We start from the raw sequence: 11518 nt of genomic DNA on the forward strand, positions 1-11518 counted from the left end.
GAAGGCAAGTGGGCGAGGGGTAGAATCTACAAAAACCATACTAAACAGAGTTTTGTTAATTTTTTTCCACTTAAAATATATTGTTGACATTTTCTCATCATTAAATAATCTTCAACATTATTTTTAATGGCTACTTAATCTGTATATATACATGACTTAATATATTATTTTTTTACCAAAAAAGCCCTTATTGTTAAATATTTTCATTGTTTCTTATTTCTAGCCATTATATATATTGCTTCAGTGATCATCCTTGTAAATAAATATGACTTGCATCCTTGATATTCCATTTGGCTACATTCCTAAAAGTAAAACTACCCAGCCAAAGGATGCAAGAATTGTCTTTTAAAAACGAATAAACATTACCAAAATGCCCTCCGAAAGGCTTGTGCCTACTGACACTCCCACTGCCGGCAGAGAATGCTAGACTGTGACCTTCAGCAGATGACATCTTTGTGTCCATGACCTCGATCTTCAGTCTCACGGGGTTTTCCTTGCAAGCTTCTCTTAGTTGGCTGCTACGACAGACCTTCGTGCTTTCAAATGCCATTGCTTTCTTCTTTTCCAGATTAAAAGTACTCTGCTTAAATAACTTCTGAATTTGATAAATACTATTAAACTGATATATACGATGCATCTGCATTCAAATGAATAAGAAAAGCTACCCTGCATCAAACGCTTCATACGAGGTCTCATTCTAAGCACTACATATGCATATAGATAAGTCTTCACAACTCGATCAACTAGGTGCTCTTAATTTTTACAGATAAGGAACCTGAGACACAAAGAGATTAAGTGGTTGAGTCATGGTTAAAACTCAAGCATTCTGGCTCCAGAGTCCAGAGTCTATCCACTACATTTTACTGCCTCTCTAATATCAGAATTAGCTACAAATTGGCCTCTTAGGAATAACACAAATAACCTTTTTGACTCATTATTTCCTAAACATCAAGAGCACCTAAAATTTATCCTAAGGACAAATACTATGCCATCCAGATATTCCAACCCCAAAAGTTCTTCCAGCCAATGTACTCACAGGATGGCATCTATCCAGATTTAGCTTATTGCTGTAAATCTTAAACTTTGATTTAAATATTTAAATCCAGATGGCTCTAAACCGTACGAGGTCTTGTCCTTTCCCCAAATGTACCAGCAACAGTTTCCAGGGTAGTTAGTATATACTACGTTAAGGAAGATGGAGGTGAACCCCAAGTTGTTCTAGGGCACAGTTGGCTTGGTTTCTATTATATATATATACAGAGAGAGAGAGGACATTTCTATGCATATTAGAGAAAAGACTGTATCTGGAAAAGGCAGGGAGTCTTTCTCTATGGTATTTATTCCAGAGAGAGTGTAAGTTCTCACCAGGAAATAAAGGCACATTGATGACGACCCAGCAGGTTTAGAGGTTCTGGCAGGTAACTGTTAGGCAGGATTCATCCTGGGACAGTCCTTAGAACATCTGAGTTGGAGAGACTTAAGAAAGGAACCAGGTCTGCACAAAGCACCAAGTGACCCTGAGGGAAGGGTCTAAGCCCTGGAGAGGCAAGGGACCGTGGCTCACAAGAGAACATCCAGCACAGAGAACCTTGTCTTTCTCATTCAAGTAGAGAGTCTCCTGCTTCTTGGTATGATGAATGATTTCCGATTGTATCCTGGACACTTTGGCTTTTATGTGTGTCAAGAGCATGTGATCTCGGAAACGCCTACAGACGCTAAGCTGTGCCCGTGCCACACTCCACCTGGGAAACTGTTTTCAGATCCGTCATCAATGTACTCATGGCTCTCACAGGGACAGACATGTCGACCTTCTCATGAGATCTCCAAAGTGGGAAGATCACAAGATAGGAATAATTTGTTCTTCCCTCCAAAAGATGTCAAAAATCATTAAAAAAGTAAAACTTTAAATTCCCCCAAACTTCTCAAGTTTGAAACACATAGGCCTCAAAGGAAAGCTGCCTGTTTCTTATTTCCATACCTCCAACCTACAAAAGAGAAAACACAAAATCTGCCAGGCCTTTTGCTAAGAGCTATTTTTTATGACAAAGCCAGTTGTCACTGTTCACATGAAGTCATCTGGGCCTGAGCATGTTAGGCGCCTGGCTTAGAAGGCCATGTCATTCCTTGAGCTATAGAATATCGTTTTGGCAAAAGCACCGGCTGTATGCGCTCACCCCCAGGAACCCATCCAATGCCTCGCCTCTTCCAGTTTACCACAAACACACCATCCCCTCCGACACACTCTCCTCGCCCTGGACACTCTCTGATGACACGTTCTTCTTATGCTAGGAGGGGGAGGGACCCCACACCTCCTGGTGGAGCAGAAAGGTGTCAAGGTGAGGAGCCTCTGACTGGGCAGCCAGATGCAGGAGAAACAACGGCCCCAGCCAGCATCCTCTCGGATGAGCGGATGGTGAAAATGATGAATGGAGGTGCTCTCAGAAGGCGCCCAGGACTCTGACGCCTTCCCCAGGCAGAAAGGCCTGTGTGCACCCTGCCAGTACTTTTGCAGCTGATTCTACTTGAGAGCAAACTTGCCAGAGAAAATGGAAAAACACATCTTAGAGATAAATCAACATCAGTTCCAAATTTCTGTTTCAGTTGTTCTGCTTTGTGGTCTGCCTTCGCTCATGATTATGTTGCAATGACCTACGGCTGCATGTTCTCTTGGGTCAAATGAAGAGGTGTGCTCAAGAGAGTTAACCTTCCACGTGGGTGGTCTATTATAAGATAACCCCCCCCTTAGATAATCATAGGATTTTAGAGCTGAAAGGAATCTTAGAGATTGACTATTCCAATACGTCATTTTTACTGATGAAAAGATGGGGCCCAGAGAGGTTAAGTAACTTGGCCTCACAGCTTCCACAGCAATCCAGTTTCAGAGTCAGAAATGGTGCAGGATCTCCAGAGGGTGTAGGGTCCTTTCTACCTCAACCCCTAGACTCTCTATGTTTTTGGTTAAGCCTGATTTTGAAATTGATTCTGAATATCTTAATTTTACATAAATATACCTAAAAACAATACAAACCTCTGGGTATTCTAAATTTCTCTACTTCTTTGGAGCAAATAATACTGTTGACCCTTGAACAACATGGGTTTAAACTGTGCAGGTCCGCTTATATGCAGATTTTTTTCAATAAATACCTGTGCTGTTTTGATTCATGGTTAGGAGTGGGAGGGTGCAGAGGGCCACCTGTGTGCATCGATCTGCACCACTTTACACAGGGGACTTGAGCGTCCTCAGATTTCGACAAAGGTGGGCGATCCTAGAACCAATTCCCCACGAGTACCAAGAGACAACTTAGTTTGGTGGGAGTCAAAATTACACTTAGATTTTCAACTGCATGGGGGGCTGGTACCACTAACCCTCGCTTTGTCAAGGGTCAACTGTACACTGGTTTAGAATTTAAGGCATCAAAAGTTAAAGAATGCCTAACTTAACTCTACTCAACCGAACCAAAGGATTTCAGACATTAAAATATTTGGAATGGTATTTTAATTCAATTTCTGGTTTGAGTTTAGTGTCATTAAGAAAGCATGTTATGTTTGCCATCTCCTCTGATGTATCTGGAGCCTGGGATTTATAATCACACACTATTCGTGTGGCACCGCATCCTCATAACAAGTACCAACCGAATCATCATGGTAAAGATGGAGCTGGCAACATTCTCAACCAATAACGCAAAGCTGAGAAAGCAGTTACTAGATAGAATGTATGTCCAACCTAATATAGAACATTCTTGAACAGTACACAGGCGGTCCTGGACCTTGTATGTTTTACGTAAAGCGATAATCAGTCAATATCTATACTAATAGGAAGGTAGCTTTTATACTTCTTAAAGAATAAGTTCTTTAAATAGAGACCAAATGCTCACTGAATAAAATCTTTCACTGAATCTATATTTTGGAGACGCTGCCTTTCCCAGACTTGCTATCAGAGACATCAGTATTTTGACTCCATAATACTGGTCTCCAGAACCGTGAGTAAATGTCCTTGGCGTTTCGGCACAAGGAGTTAATTACTCCCATCTCTGCGCCCCTCCCCCAGTCACATTATCTTCTCCTCTGTGTGTGTCTAAATCTTCCTCTGCATCTCTTAGAAGGACACTTATGATGGCATTTAGGATTCACCCGGATAAGCCAGGATAATCGCACGTCAAAATCCTTAATTTAATCACACCTGCAATAATGTGCCTTCCACAACCCCAGATCTCATTGGCTTAACACGATAAAGACCCACGTGGCCAGGTGGCCTGCATCCATCTTGCAGTGTGCCATTGGGAGTACTGGGATGCCAAGTTCACAGCAGCGAGGAAATAAGGTAGACAGGAAAGGATCTCAAGCTCTGAATTACACTAGCCTGAAACCGGCTCACGCCGATTCCGCTCACTGTCCACTGGCCAGAACTAGCCGTGTGGGCCCACCTAACTGTAAGGAAGGCTGGCATGGGGACGGGGGCAAATAGGTATTCGGTGGGACTGACTGTCATCTGAGACATATTGAGAGAGGTCATAAGATTATACGGGATCCGTGCCATGGGAGACACGCACTATGTCTGTCACCCGACATTGCTCCCCCTTTCTCCACTGCACTACCCCTTTCTTTGCAGAACCCCACGCCGCGTGGTTCCAGGCTCAAAGGCGGCAGCATCATCCAGTCTGTCCAATCAAAGTCTTGGTGCGCAATATTCAATTCTGATGTCAAGAGGAAAAAATACCCCTTCTTTCACCGTGCTGCTGCAATGCAGTTCGGACACTCCCCGGAGTTAGGTGACGTTTCACAGGGAAAGGGCACAGTTCTCTACAGATCACTCTCACTTCGGATACCAGCTGCATGTTGGGTGCCGCCCAGATTTCTGACCCACTGCTACAAATTCTGGGGTTCACACTACCTCCTCACTTTCAATAATTCATTGGAATGACTCACGGAACTCAAGAAAACACTATACAGCTTTGTCACAGCAAAAGGGTACCAACCCTGACCAGACAGATGAAGAGACACATAGGGCTATATCTGACAGGGGTCCAAATGCAAAGCTCCCGTGTCCTCAGGCTAGGTCCCTCACCCAGCACACTGATGGATGATGACCAGAATTTTCCTGGGGTTTCATTCTGTAGGCATGATCGGCGGGATCGCTGGCCACGTGGTGGAATTCTTCCCTCCCCCAGCAGGAAGTCTAGCTGATCTCACCTGGCTCACAGCCCCAGCCCTCTGATCACACGGCTGGCCTTTCTGGCATGGCCTGCCTCCGTCCTGAAAGTATCTAGGGGCGAATGAGTCATCTCATTAGTATAAACTCAGGTGTGGTCCAAGGAACCCACAATGAATTACAAAGACACTCCTGTCACTCGGGAAATTCCAAGAGTTTAGAGCCTTTCTCCCAAGAACCAGGGACAAAGGCCAGCCAAAGTCATCATACAACAGCTGGGATGATACAAGTGTGTAGCTGTCTGCTACCAGGTCACCTGCTCTGTGCTCATTCCCTCTGCCCACCCCCATCACCTACCACAGAGAGGAAAACCCCTGTAATAAGAGAAAATAAAACCAACACAGAGAGAAAAAATGAGATGCAAGATGGAAAGCAAGAATGAGTTCTGACAACATGTTTGATTTCTGTGATGCAGCCTGCCTTTCCCAGCTACAGAAGGCAATGAATCCCGACTTTTGCTTAAGCTACCTGGAGTCAAATTCCCATCCCTTGAAACCCAAAAACACTAGTATCCTTGCCCTTTAGAAGCATACGATTTGATTTAGAAGTGAGATATACAAATGAAAAATTAACAATTGCCAGGCAATAATTCGAGAATAATCACACATCTAATTTGAAGTAAGTTCCAAAAGAGAAAGACAGACGTGTCTTCCCAAGGAGGGTTCAAGAGCTAAGACACTCACTGTTATTCTAGTTCTTACGTCACTCGACAATATGCCAGTGCTTGAAATGACAGGACAAGTCACTATGAAACATAGCTAAGAGCAGGCAGAACACAGGAAGCAGAGCTGGATCTTCACACATCAAGGTGTTTCCCACTGTGTTCAGGGGAGGGGGAATCGGCTGGAAGCACAGGTAGAGTCACAAAATTCTGAAAATACATATTTACTTTAAAACGGAAAACCATCATTAAGTTTCCATCACTTTTAAAAACTATTAATTTACGCCTCCCAAAGTAGATCGAAAGGTGTAGTTCAACGAATGAAAGGTGGAGAGCTATAATGGCAAATGACACAAGTGACAACATCGCCCACTTCTCAAAACATTAGAAGCCACTACTCTAGACAAGAGGCGTGTTTCTGAGGCTGCGTGACACCCCGTGAGTCGGCTCCCCGTGAGTCGCCACCGGTCACCGTGATTATTTCAGAGTGGCAGTCTGCTCCATTCTACCCGGCCACCGGCTGCACGTGACCTCCCCACCAGTCCCTGCAGGGCCAGTGAGCAATGCAAAAGCAAGTACTGAACAGGCATTGCTTCTCCAAAAAGTGTATTTCGTGACACCAGCAGAATCGTAAGTCCCTGTGGGTGTGGGGAGTGGGGACAGCCTGGCAAAGACCCGCTTCGACAAGTCTCACCGAGTGGCACAGAAAGCCTCCTTCCGTGAGCTCCCGTGTGAACTGGCGCTGCGCAGAAGCAGGCCACACCTCTAGCATCCGCTCCCAGAGCTTGGACAAGGAGCTTCGGTCCCAAGGGCGTCCTTAAACCGGAGAGGGCTGCACAGGATCTGAAACACCTGGAGGGCTGGTGAGAGTGGCATTTCTAACAACTGATAGGCTCAGAGACTGGCATTTCGTGTCCTACGAAATCATCTGTTGACCGAATCCCAGCTACTCCCTTCATAGTGCGAAGCATCCTTTTGCTAAAATGGCATCACCCCCACGGCCTGTCATTTTGGTAAATTCTGAATCTTGGGAATGATATACCTTGCATCTACCCAGCTGATGTTTCAACAAGCCAGAAATGAGTTTCTATGACGACCAACTGCTTCCAGCACTGCAGTTGAGAAAGCCGGAACTTCAGAATCTACAGCAGCACCTGGGAAGGACAGCCAAGGACAGGCTGCCTGGCGGAGCGGTCGGCCGAGGCTTGAGAAATGAGGATAGTAGCTACCACTTTTTTATGCCCATTCCGTGCCGGGTGCTGTGCTAAGAACTATGTAAATATTATCTCATTAATTCTCACAATGACCTTACAAGGTAGATACTGTTACCCCCATTTTACAGACGAGGAAACCGAGGCTCAGACATGTCACCCACTGATGAGCAATGGAACTGGGATGCAAATGCCTGTCCAGCTCCAAAACCCACATGACACCTGCTCCCATGTAGCAAACACTGCTGATGGCCTTCTAACTGCCATTATCTACCTCTTCGATATTTGCAGAACCCCAATTTTATATTAGCAAATGCCTTTCCCCCACCCTCCAAAATTCAAGTAAAAGTATTATTGATCTAAGCCAGTACTGTCCAGGAGAAATTGAATGTGAGCCACATTGTAAGCTACATATGTAATTTTAAACTTTCAAACAAGCACATTAAAAAAGGAATAGAAAAGAAAAAATTAATTTTTATAATTTTATTTAACCCAATATATCTAAAATGTTATCATTTCAACATGTAATCAAAATTATTTTTTTTTTTTGAGCAAGGCAACCCTTGGTTGACCTCACAGATTGCAAGGACCTTGTCAGCTTACAATCCCTTATTTTTTTATTTTTTACACCTACACCACCTGGTCTTCCTAGGTGGTCTCCCATCCAAGTACTAACCAGGCCCGACCCTGCTTAGCTTCCAAGATCAGACAAGATCAAGCTTGTTCAGGGTAGCATGGCCGTAGACCAAATTTTTAATTATAAATGAAATCCTATAAAGTTATAAATGTAAGAACAATTTTTAAAAAAAGAAGAAAACAAAGCACATAGAATCCGAGTCATCAGCACAAACTTTGAGCACACACAGAAGGAAGTGAGGAGTGAGCCACGGGAGTATCTGGGAGAAGCATCGGAGGCCGAGGGAGAAGTAACTGCAAAGATCTAGGCAGGACTTCTGAGGCGGAGGGGCGTCTGGGGAATGTCCAAGAGGTTGGTGCCGCCCGAAGGAAGTAAAGGCAGGGAAAGCAGTACGCGCTGAAGCCAGAAAGGCAGGGGTTTAAAGTAGCTGGGGCCTTACGGTCTACCATAAGGACTCCGCTTTTACGGTGAGCAAGATGAGAAGCCGCTGGAGGGTTTGAGATGATAAATGGCATGATCCGTCACACACTTTGACATGCTCACTCTGAAAGTGGGGCAAGACTGATGAGAAACGAGAGCAGAACCATAGAGACTGGTTAGCAGGATCCCAGGTGAGAACTCAGGTGTGAGAAGCTGTCAGAATCTGGATCTAACTGGAAGATTTGCCGATGCTTGAGAGATGTCGGAGAAAGGAGTTGCTGATAACTCCAAGATTTGGGAGTGGAGGAAATGGAAGAAAGGAGCTGTCACTTACTAGGATGGGACAACTGGAAGCAGGGCAGGTTTGGGACAGAGAAAAAATCAAGAGCTCGGTTTTGATCCGTTCAGTTTAAGATGCCAATTAGACATTCCACGGTCAAGCTGGATTTGTGGGTTTAATAAAGTATATTTGGGTCTGGAGTTTGGTGGAGAGGTCCAAGTTGGAAGTCTAAATCTTGGCGTCATCGGCACATAAACGACGTCTAACGCCATGAGATAGAATGAGGTCACCAAAAGAGAGAACCGAACAGAGGATAGAGGTCCAAGGACTGGCCCCTGGGTGTGTCAATGCTGAAGTCCAGAAAATCGGAAGGATCCCATGGAGCGACAGACACCACCTCAGTGCTCTGGGAGGGAAACTGGAGAAGCCAAGTATCAGGTGTTTCGAGGCCAAAGGAGTGATCGCCTGTGCCAAACGCTGATGTGTCAAGAAAGGGAGCTGATCCACCTGACCCAGCCAAACGCCTGGGACCTTGATAAGAGTAGTTTCGGTGAAGTAAAGGCCTTGAATGCCTGATTGGAGAAGATCCAAAAGAAACTCGAAGAAATGGAAGGAGCGTCAGTGAGTCAGGGCTACAAAGGAGTTTCGCTATACAGGAAATAAGAGAAATGGAGCTTTTTGGGTAGGCGATGGTTCAAGGTTTTGCCTATGCCACTTCGGGTGTGTGTGGCTCAGCAGAGTGTACATGTGACTTTGAAGAAAGGGAGGGGTGCTCATGGTATAAGCAAAACCCTTAGGCACCAGGGCACGATTTGGAAGAGCGAGACTCGGGTGGGAACACAAACATCTCACCCCCGATCCCGTTATGTAAGATGGTAAATCTCCCTGTCTAAGCCATTTTATTTGGGTTTTCTGCTAGCTACAGGCAAACCGACATCCTAACAGAAACACTTCATTAGGAGACCCGAGGAGCTTATCAAGTGACGTACACGATCGGTCAAGACATGGGCAGACAAAGCAGAGACTCGGGATCTTCAGAACAGCGAGACTCGCAGCCGCCATGGGAGGCGACCGAGTTGGAACTTCGAATAAGTAGATGCTCTAAGAATTTATGATTTAACTCTGTTATCGATTTGTCCGGGCCTAATGACCCTCTCAACAAAAACAAAGGGCTGAACCTCTCCCAGTACACTCATGCTTTTCTGAGGTAATTTCCCTCGAGTAAGTAGCTCGCTTGGAAGTGGATGTGTCATTTGGCAGGATACAGCGAGGGAGAGTCCCACTTTGTGCCAGTAGAAGTCCCCTGACTCCCGCTTAAGCTCAGTGGGAGTTCCTGTAGTCAGTAGAGGCATGTCAGTTTCGAGGCTAAAGAGATAAAAAGGCCTAAGAGAAATGGAAATCTACATATTGGCCTCGTGCTACATATCAGATCATCATAAGCATCAGGTTAGAGAGAATACCTGTGGTGAACGGCTTCATCCTAGGGACAAAAGGGTTAGGGGGAAAGGAACTTACTGGAAGGCCAGATTTAACGCCTACAGTCTCACCATAGAGTTTAGGACTTAACCCATCTCACCAGGCAATGACGATTATTTAGACTCACCTCCTTGGCTAAAGTCTTCCACCTCTCTTCCCCTACAGGCCACTAATTGGTTGAGGGAGTTAGATGACTGGTTGGTTTACAAAGAACCTTCTTTGTAAAACAATACAAAAGAATGGTTTGAAAATGCCTGTTTCAAGAAATTTTTACAGAAAACAGAAGGTGATTCTGACACCTGTAGTATCTACAGATTGAAAGTGGAGCCAGGCACAGTGCTGGGCAGAACTTTCAAACGCAGGGTGGACGTGGCATTTACCTTCAAGTAAAAAAAGAGAAAAACATCTGACAGTCAGTAAACTGACCTATTTTTTTGTGTTAACAAAAAAAGAATGACTCTCAAAGTTGACTTACTAAACAGATTTGACTTACATACTGAAATACTGCAAATAATAATCTGAATTAACAACTACCAAGCAAACCATGGAGACTTAAAGAACATTCTAGAAAGGATTATTGCTATGAAATATAAGTTTGAGAGTTAGCTAGAGAGCTGATCACGGAAACTGTACATTATCAGTTTTAAACATTTTATGTGGAAAATTCGATAGCACAACTTTTTAAAAGTTTCTTCAAACCTACATACATAGCATTTTTCATAAATATATAAATGTGGTAATATAAAGCTATTTGGGTTTTTTTTCTCTTAGATCCTTTTCACTCATATAACCACACACGGTGGTAATCCTTCAATCCAGTGTCTGCATTTCTAATTGTTTCAATAGTACAATTACAATAATATGATGAATCCTCCGTGTCCCCATCATCCTTCTTCAACAGCTGTCAACACACACACACACACACACACACACACACACCCCGATCTGTTCCACGTGCCCTCCCCACGTCGGCCCACTCCAGCCGCACCAAGGCATCCCAGACACCCTCTCAGCTCTTCCGTAAATAATTCAGTATGTATTTCACAAGGATCAGGAGTTCACTGGGATTTTTCGGTTTAACCTCATCATAACACTATTACATCTAAAAATTCCTCATTCTTGAATACCACACTCACTGTTGGAATAGAGAACACATCTTTTGAGAGAATTTCGAACAAGTAGTTTAAAACGCTTTATTCTGAAATATTTTTAAATTAAAATGGATAGAAACATTATGTATACACATAAATACATAATGGTGAAGAATGCAAAACTGCATGGAATTTTTGGTTTTACTTTTTAAAAGTTTCTTCAAACCTACATACATAGCATTTTTCATAAATATATAAATGTGGTAATATAAAGCTATTTGGTTTTTTTTTCTCTTAGATCCTTTTCACTCATATAACCACACACGGTGGTAATCCTTCAATCCAGTGTCTGCATTTCTAATTTTTTCTCCAAATTTGTGCTGCTCCTCTAAGCACTGCAGATTATGTGGTGAACCATAAACAGAGTCCTGTGCTATTTGAGCTTACATTCTAGAGTCGCATGTACTCACATACATAATATATAGTGAACGTATTAGACACGGTTTTCTGAATCCGAATTTCCCCACTCAACT

The 11518-nt window shown here is 43.8% G+C and overlaps 1 pseudogene; it reads right to left on the reverse strand.

Moving 5' to 3' along the window:
- Positions 1–7708: 7708 nt before the first annotated feature.
- LOC112482327 lies at positions 7709–7827 on the reverse strand (annotated as a pseudogene).
- Positions 7828–11518: the final 3691 nt, after the last annotated feature.

Source organism: Pteropus alecto, unplaced genomic scaffold (assembly GCF_000325575.1).
Source record: "Pteropus alecto unplaced genomic scaffold, ASM32557v1 scaffold195, whole genome shotgun sequence".
In the NCBI taxonomy this organism is placed as follows: domain Eukaryota; kingdom Metazoa; phylum Chordata; class Mammalia; order Chiroptera; family Pteropodidae; genus Pteropus; species Pteropus alecto.